Here is a 7902-nt window from a genome sequence, read left to right on the forward strand (position 1 = left end):
GGGGCTGTTCCCAACCAATTCTGAAAACATAGTCATGGGTACATATATAGACAAAACATGTGCCTGTTCGGCGAGCACATCATTCATCGTATTCAATTCCATACTCTTACACCAAGTCACCAACTTAGTGCTTACTTCATCTGCATGTTCTTGGATCGTTTGACAGGCCAGGGTGTTGTAGGAATGGACAATGTAGGGGCACTTGGTCTCCCTGCTGAACTGAAACTTGGCACTGCTGTCGCCAAATTGCTTGATCAAAAAGCGAACATTCTTCTTCTTTAGATTACACCAAGAAATTAGTGTTGCTATTTCACAAGTAATTTCCATCTAGTTTCTTGGTATTTAGTTTTGTAAATGATATGTATTTTTAAATTTTAGAAAAGATATGTATTATACCGTATCAAAACATAACTATATCTACTTAGGAAAGAAAAAACAAGGTTTCACCCTACCATGATAAAATGTAGACACCGTGGCTAGTTAGTCTCAGGTTTTCATGGGCGAAATATTTCCTTCTACAAAATTCTCACAAGGCATTGTAAGTGTAGTCATACTGGAAAAGTTCTGCTTGAGAGCTCAACTAATTGTGCCTATGATATAATGTGAAACATATACTGATACAAAGGGAAAATTGAGAAACATTATGTCCTTCTCTTTCTTTGCACACAACTCCACAGTTCTTTTTTGGATCATAACTCCATAGGATTTTTAGTCATAGCTCCATAGTTATCATAAACACCAATGTAGGAGTTACAGAAGGAAGCTTGAGCTGAAATAAAAAGAAATGGGTTAGCAAAGTAGTAAATGGTTTCTGGTTGCAACAATCAACATATCTTGACATCCAAATGCATGTACATTCTTCAAATTTGCGCACTGAAAGACAGAAAATAGCTTTTGTAGAAAACCTCTTCTTTGGTATCAGAAATACATAAATGGATAAAAAAAGATTAACCGGCACTGAAAGACAGAAAGTAGCTTTTGTGAAACAATGACATTTGCAAGATGGTGAATGATATGATAGATTACTCTTGATTTGTCAGAAGAAGAAGCAACATGGAGCAAGAAACATTAACTATCACAACTACCATATGTCAGTAGCAAACATTCATATGAAATAGATGTCTAGTGCCCAAGATTGGTATACTATCAATTGATCCAAGTTCTCCATTGGCACAACAATTTTTTTGTCATTGTAGCAACAAAAACAGAAGAATTTTATTAAGCAGACTGAAGTTGTTTTGACTACCTAGATAACAAAATATTGGACAGACTTCATATCACTGGTTGTGTAAGAAATACATGCTGCCTAGTTAATAAAGATTGGGTATACAACAAAAAATGGGTGAAGAGAACAGTACAAGGATAATACAGTACAAGTACTGTACTTATTACCCACACACAGAAAACTCAAATCAGTTGTAGAAACTTGGGGCCAACCATCCGTCGTGCTAAGTCATTGCGTCTGTCACCTCCATGATTGCCTACTCTGCTCCCACCGAACTGGAGAAGAGCAGTCTCTTCATTCATTAATTTTCTTCTTAAAACACTGATGCTTAGTTTGGCCTGTGTTTTAATTTTTGGCCGAAAAAAGGGATTTGCCTAGGGTGAAATCTATCTTTCAGCCGAAATTGGTCAAATTTGGCAAAATTTGGCCGAAAATTTTGAAAATGGCCGAAATTCGGTCATCTCGGCCTGGGGCAAAAACTCTCAAACCAAAAATCAAAACGCATTCAAAACACAGTTTGGTAGCACAATATTTAGAAAACAGTGATAATTCAAAGCCAAAGTATTCCGACGCATGGGCAAAGCAATATTACAGTTTCTTACTACCGTAGTTTTCCCGGTTTCTCAGAAAGTACAGAGATTTTTCGCTGGTGATGTTTTACCAAGTTTTGACCAATTAGATGTGCTAACAGCCGCTGTCTGCATGCAGACGCCATGCAGCACGGCGGAGAAGATCACATATCCTTTTTCCTGGCGGTAAGCTTCATTCACTCATGGCTACAGAGAAGGGATGATTCGCAGGTAATAACGCTGGAAGGACTTGAGAGACCTCTAAACGGCTACTGGAATGCCTAATAATTACTACCTCCATCTGTAATTATAAGATGTTTTATTAGGCTGTTTGAGCCTACCAAAACATCTTATAATTTGGAATTCAGGAAGTAGGAGATGGGATACAATTTGTTTATACAATATAACTGACACAGCAAAAAATGTAAGGCGATCGCATGCGATGCAATCTATAGCTACATCTAATCATCTTATATAGACGTAGATTAACCTCTAAACGATAGCATCTAATCTTCTTATCTGGACGTACAGGAAGCTCTAAATAGTTACTGAAACGCCTAATAATTAGGAGATAGGACACAGTCAGTTTACCATACAACAGACAGATGAAAATAGGAAGGCGATTGCATCTAATCTTTTATCTTGGCATCAATTGCGCCCTTATGAAGATTTCTCTCGGCTCCGTTTAGAAAAAAAAGAAGTCGGGACCTCATTTTCCGAAATTGCAAAAAGACCACGGTTTCTGGGATACTACGGGTTATAGAACTTTAGTTTTTGTTGACATCAAACGCATCAAAGTATTTAATACTGCAGGTTTATGAAAAAACCACAGTATTGTTTGAAAACTTTAAAAATACCCTACAGCCAAACGTAGCCTGAGTGTTAAAATCCTAATCATGCAATCAGCTAAGAACCATATAACTGATAGAGAAAGGGACCCTAGTCAAAGCTGCCGGGTCTTCGTCATAGACGGCCGATTGTGTGGCATTAGCCAACATGGTTCTCGTGTGTCGTCCGTTCGGAGTGGCCTTGACGGTTCGTCTGCGTTGAAGTCGGAGTCGCTTGCTCGGAGAGAGGTGATGACGATGACATTGCAGGCTACCTCGACAGTGTTCTCGCCTGGGAGGTGTGTGTTGGTATTGTGGGTGCCAGGTCGGCCAGGACGCCCTTCTTGCTAGGCGTGTTGTAACGATTTAGCTCGGTTCTCCGTAAATTAACCGGACAACTCTCTTCTGCTTTTTTAAGAAATCGAGATAACAAAATTTTGGAGGATTTCACATAAACTCACTGTACTACCAAATACATGGTGCCTAGCGCCCTAGCCCTAGATGATAAAGATTGGGGCATTTACTAACAAAGAATATACAACAAAAAATGGTTGGAAAAAAAAAACAGAACAAGCTATGATAGAACAGTACACCATCTGTACTTAGTAGACACAAGGGCGGACGCACCAGGTAAATTTTGTGCTTATACATAGTCCAGCTTTTTGGGCTGGGCACCTGTAAGATCTGGATCTGGACACCGGCCAGCACACCGTGCATCCACGCCTGCCTAGCAGCTATCGGTTCGATCGATTAATCGATCCCTTTTCCATGTACGTGTGCCTGTTAAAAAAAAGAAATATCGATCGATTCACCTGTATGGATGTACCTGTAGGTGCGCCGGTTGCTTGTCCGCTCGGTTTCTCCGCCTCATGCCCTCATCTTGTCACGGCGTCGCCCACCCTTTTCCGTCGCCCCGCCAGTCGCCGGTCCGCCTAGTCGCCGTTGTCCTGAGTAGAGATACAAAGAAAAGCACACACAGAGGGAAAGAGTAGAGGAGCAATTGAACATGCGAAGAATAGAGGAGCTGCTACAGGTGGGTGTACATGTGTTGGGCATAAAGAAGGGAAGGAGAGGAAGAAGGATTCTGGGGGTGGCAGGATTCGACAGTTCCTACGCCGCCCTCCATGATCTGAATCTCGATTTAGTGGGAGGGCGAATCCCTAGCGCTGTTGCGCGTTCGGGGAAGAGAGAGAGAGAGACCAGAGGGGAAACCGGGAGGGAGAGAGAGGAAATCTCGGTGTGGCAGTGGCGCAATTAGTGGAGATTCGGTGGAGGTGGTCGAGGTTTGGTCGTGGGGCAGCCGGACAGGACGTAGTCTGCCGGCAGAACATTCAATCTGGCGCGTTGGTTTATACGGCCGACCCCTTGATGTAATTTGGATTGTTAGATGTGATTTAGGTGGGTTGATCGGACGTTTCTGGTAATCCTGTGTACATTAGTTGGTGTGGCTATAGGGTAATTCAAGTTTGCTCTTTTACTAGTAGTGGAGATACAGGTTGATGCAGTCCAAATATCTAACTAGAGCGTACAATGGATTCTTCAAACAGCCAGGAGAAATCAACACATTATGAGAAGACACAAGAGCAGCTAGCCTACGAGGAGGCGAACTTGGTAATGGCCTGCCCTCGGAGACGGCGTGCCTGGCGAGCTCGCCGGGGAGGAGGAGGCAGATGGAGGATGGGAGGTGGCAGCAATGGCCGGACGGATGGAAGAAATCGAGACGAGTGGAGGGGAACGTATCATGAAGGGAAGGGAAGCAAATCGAAGACGAGAAGATGGGTGAGACAGTACCTGCACTAGGGGAAGAGGGGCGACCCGGGAGAGCAGAAGCTCCAGCTCCACGGCATGGGCAATGGGGGAGCAGAAGCATACGGAGGAGCATCTCCGTCGATCCACTTGACGACGGCGGGAATCCAATCCGCCGCCCGAGGTGAGGTGCCAGGTGTGGAAGATAGGGCTGGCACGGAGGTGAGCGGGCAGCCGTCTCCTCGCGAGCAGTCGATTGTGCTCCCCTGACGACCGTGGTAGATGGATCTCGGACCAGGAGCACCATGGGCCATGGCCGCCGCTTGACCTGCTCCCTCGATCTCCCTCTTCTCTTGTCTGCTGATTGATGAGGGGAGGGGAGCGGCGGCTGTGGGGGAGATGGCGGAGGCCGTGGCCGGCGGCGAGGTGCGAGCGAGGGAGACGGGGCGTTGGGTGGCGGCGCCGAAGGGGAAAGGGAAGGGGAGAAGAAAGGAGAAACTTTTGCTGCTGGGCCGACGAGTGGGGTGTTGAGTGAGTAAAGAAATTTTAATTGGTGCTCTCTCTGATTGGTTTCTCTTTTTCAAGAAAGAAAAAATTAAATTCACTCGGGCTCCTCACACGCAATTGTTGAGTGAATTAATTGTTGTTGCTCGCTGCTGATTGGCTACTCACGGCCTCCCACGGATTGATTAGGTGGAGCCGAACAGGCACTTCATACCATGTGTGTGTGTATGTATAGCTACCCAAAGATTGCTCCTCGGTGATTGGTTCCTCGCTATCTCCCACGCTCTCGAGCCGATCCAAGCCGCTTGTTTATATCCGACGGCACAAAAATGCCATGAAATGGACCGAGTGGTGACTCCATTGAACATAATATTAAACCAAGCCATGCGTTTTGATTGGTCAATATTGCCCTCGCACGAATCGACCAACTCCTTTAGTCAGACGCCCACACCCAACAGCTTGCGGATCGCATCCTAGTCTCTTTTCTTAGTGAATTATAAACCAGGAAATATTTCCATAATAAAGCATGCTCGAAACAAAAATATATTTTTTACTACAACGTCCACATTTATTTCGCCGTGTGGGACCCACCGTCAATGGGTCTACGTGCACCTATTGCTTTGTTTGGTGAGTTTGAGTCGGCTTAATACGATCAGGGTGCTTCTCCACTTGTTTCCTTTTTCCCATACAATAAATTAGTTGCATTGGAAAGAAAGTATTTTCTCACTCGCAAATTCAACTTTTTTTAAATAGGTTGAGTGTGCACCATTGTTGGAGGAGCGGATTGCCATTGGCAGAGAGACATGTCATTAATCATGGCGAACTTGTATGTACATGCATCAATGGAAGCATGGTCACTACCATGCACGGGGCACGCCGGGCCTTATTTTCTATTAATGTTTTTATGGCCTCATGCACTCCGCCTACCACACGGTCGATTGTATTGGTTGTTATTTTATGTGAGAGAGATGGCCTAGCTAATTACTATGACACATGTTTCCCCTCCCATTTCGCTTGCCCTGCTATCTCCTACCGTCTATTTTCCGCCCATATCTCTGCCACGTGTTTTCAGAACCCAATATATCTCGCCACGTGTTTCCTGCGAGAAATTGGACGGTAAACTTTCGGGAGAAAATACACAAATGGGAAGCTTCTTTCTGTCGAACAAAACATATTGGGCAGGAAACACAAGAAATGAGAAATTGGACGAGGATTCTGCATGGGCGATAGTAGGGAAGGAAACTTTCAAGCGGGAAACACATTGCAGGGAAGTTCTTCGTGTTGATAAATTAACCTATTCCGTAGCAAGTTACAACATGAGTCACCACATTATGATCTTTGCATTGAAAGATCTGTATGCGAGCCTTGTAGATTCAAAAAGATCATTTTGCAAGTGGTTTGAGAATATATTTATAACATGCTTGGCCAAGTAAGGTAATTTCAGTCAAATCCATAATTGTCTCAATTGGCTCTTTTCTTTCTCTGGTCCTTCATGGGCTAAGGGGATGTTTGGCTGGAGGCTTGACGAGACTTGCCTGGCCTGACAAACTCCATAAGTTGTGCTTGGACGATATTTGGTTTGTAGCCTCAAGTTCTAGACATGTCCCTGGCCTGGAGCTCACATGCAGCTAACTAGCATACCTAGATCACATGCAACTTCATTAGCATGGTTCAGGCTGATGGGACCGGAAGCCCGAGCTCCAGGCACATGTGGTTTTGAGCTGTGTAGCACCTTTTTGTGTTGTACATCCTGTCAATTCAACCATCCAATCTATTTATTTTCAAGCAATTGTCTCCAGCAAGGGTAGCAGCCAAACATCGCATGCACGCAGCTGCCTGCGAGGCAAAAATATCTATATTTTCCCAATGGCCAGGTAGGCATCAACTTTGTCAAAACATCAACTTTCACCAGACATGAAGCTTAGGGCATGAACCAAACATATGCCATAATAGCCTTGCAATCCAAAATCCACAAATATCAATATGACTTACGCATAACTGAGTAGTCATACGAAAGGAGAGTGGTTTGTGTGAAGTTATTAAGTAATTACACAAGGGATAGAATGGTATTACAATAATTTTACCAAGGGAATGATCGCATGTAATAATATATGTTGTATTTGGTATTTCATTGCATAAAATAATAAAAAATGAGTGAGCGGGATAATTGACAATTCTGACGCCCTCGTTTGTCTATGTTTGCAACCGCACCACCTCCCATCTTTGAACCCTCAATTTCATGCAACTGCATGCAACCTATATTTCATCATAGGTACCACACTACAAACATTATAACAAAAACTTCACTTGATAGAGAATTACTCTTCCCCGCTCCTCGTTCGAGGAGATGTCAATGACCCCCTTGATGGAGCCGTTGGCCTTGTGGTTATTGGAGGCGGGGCGAATATGTGCCGTCTCCTCCCTGTCAGTGAAGAGCTGCTCATGCCTCACGTCATGGAGGTGGATAAGGTGGCACTTCACCACCACCTTCCACTCAGACTGCAGTGAAATGAGGATGGCCTGGGTTTTTGGCCACAAGGCTGGGATCGGCGGCAAGCGTCATGAAGGCTGCAACGCCCGCTTGCTCCACCTCTAGCCACAACTTCTTTGCGAGGTGCTTCGCTCCCGACTCCTCGGCTTGGGCGAGGTGGAACTCTGCGTCTGCCTCCTTCATGTCAAATCCGCCGGGTTCAACCTTCATGCCAGACGGCTTCTCCTTCATGTCCGCCTCCTCCTCTGCAAGTGAGTGGCACGACTTGCGTCGGCGGTGCGAGTTCCTCAGTGATGCACATCTTCTGTCCGACGGCCGACGCTCGGGTGTGAGCATTTTGTAACAGGGAGTCATTTTTGTGTTTGCATAGGATTAATTTTTTTTGGGCGAGCATAGAATTTATTTTGCTCCATTGGAAATTTTGCATAGATTTTTTTTCCCTTGGAAAAATATTCCAAAGCCCAGCCCGCTTCCATCCGCGTTGAAGCAAACGAAAAAAAAAAACGCAGCCCGCAGCCGAATCCTCTCCCACCCGCCGCG

At 44.8% G+C, this 7902-nt stretch overlaps 1 long non-coding RNA gene across 1 annotated transcript; it reads right to left on the minus strand.

The window, feature by feature from the left end:
• Positions 1-454: 454 nt before the first annotated feature.
• On the minus strand, positions 455-4823 carry LOC119319336. The gene is made up of 2 exons (XR_005154438.1): positions 3249-4823; positions 455-769 (listed from the first exon to the last, which is right to left on the minus strand). It is a non-coding gene; the product is annotated as an uncharacterized LOC119319336 (long non-coding RNA).
• Between the last annotated feature and the right edge of the window lie 3079 nt (positions 4824-7902).

This window comes from Triticum dicoccoides, chromosome 1B (genome assembly GCF_002162155.2).
Source record: "Triticum dicoccoides isolate Atlit2015 ecotype Zavitan chromosome 1B, WEW_v2.0, whole genome shotgun sequence".
NCBI classification, from domain to species: Eukaryota; Viridiplantae; Streptophyta; class Magnoliopsida; order Poales; family Poaceae; genus Triticum; species Triticum dicoccoides.